This window comes from Microtus ochrogaster, unplaced genomic scaffold, assembly GCF_000317375.1.
Source record: "Microtus ochrogaster isolate Prairie Vole_2 unplaced genomic scaffold, MicOch1.0 UNK6, whole genome shotgun sequence".
In the NCBI taxonomy this organism is placed as follows: Eukaryota; Metazoa; Chordata; class Mammalia; order Rodentia; family Cricetidae; genus Microtus; species Microtus ochrogaster.
The window spans coordinates 8767326-8768613 of record NW_004949104.1 but is presented as its reverse complement, the minus strand read 5'-3'; positions in this window follow the sequence as shown (position 1 = coordinate 8768613).

The window sequence follows — 1288 nt, the reverse complement described above, 5'->3', positions numbered from 1 at the left end:
GTGTCTGGGAGGAGGGAATCCTGGGGAGGTGAGAAGGGCTAGGATGCTGTCCTACACTTTGAAATGTATACTAGGTACCTGTGATGCTGAGGGAGCCTGGAGACCAGCATGTGCTTTGATGTGCAAACGCAGGCAGCCATTGGCTCCTTCTGCCCAGAGTGTGGGAAATAAATCCTTTTGGCAGGTGGGGGACTGGTTTTACAAGTTCCTAAGGAATGTCGCCTTATCTAACCCCAGAAATCATATGTATGTACTGTTTTCTGCTATTTGGAGAATTGGAGCTCCCTTTGGACCAGACACCAGGCAGCTGTGCTGGTCTGAGAATGACTCTCGGCCATCTTTATTACGTATGCACTCTATTTGGATGGGTACGGGATAGCGAACAGCTTCACCTTGGAGCTCCTCTATTAAGTTGGACTATGCTAGTCAGTGTGCCCCAAGTTCTTATGCCAGTCTTGGGACGGCAGGCACACACCGCTCCACCCAGGGTGTTATAAGGAGCTAGACATTAAACCCTGGTTCTTGGGTTCTCATGGCAAGCACTTTATTTAATGAAACATCTTCCGAGCTTTTTTTGAATCCATTTTAAATGTTAAGTTTAATGTTTGTTGAGCAGGGCTCAGTTACCCTAGTGATTTAACTTACCTTTAATTCCTCAGTGTAGCTAATCCAGGTATGTACGCTGTACAACTTCGTTCCATGCCCCACGTGAACTACGCAGATATGCCACAGTGACTATGCCCAGCCACACAGTTTGTCTCTCCCTTCTCCCCTCCACTGATGTCCATGGGGCTGGCATCCGGTGTGCTATTCCAGGGACCTGTGAGGCACACAGTCTGTATTTCAGTGGCTCTAAGCCCTGGGTGCTCACTATTTATCTCAGGCACTAAACTTCAACCGCTCTGTCAACAGTCTGTGACATTTGCATCCAGGGCAAACCTGAATTCAAAGGCAAGCCGTGGCTCAGGTTTTCCTCCCCTTGGCTTTCACAGTCCCTGCAGAAAACTGCGGGCAATCTGAGAGCCAGAGGAAATGCCTTTAGGTGCCCTTCTTGGGGAAGTATGTTCAGGAGATAACTCTGATCTCCAAAGTTCTAGATAAGGACCCATCCTCCTACTACCCCCTCCCAAACTTACCAAACCACAGAGAACAGAAAGGATACAGACACTGCCTCAGGGGCTGTGAGGGTGAATTTAGGACTCACTGAGGGGGCTTGGCCCTTGTGAGAAGCCCCATCTTCTGTGGAAAAACTTGACAGAGTGTTGTGGAATATTACTTTAAGATGTGT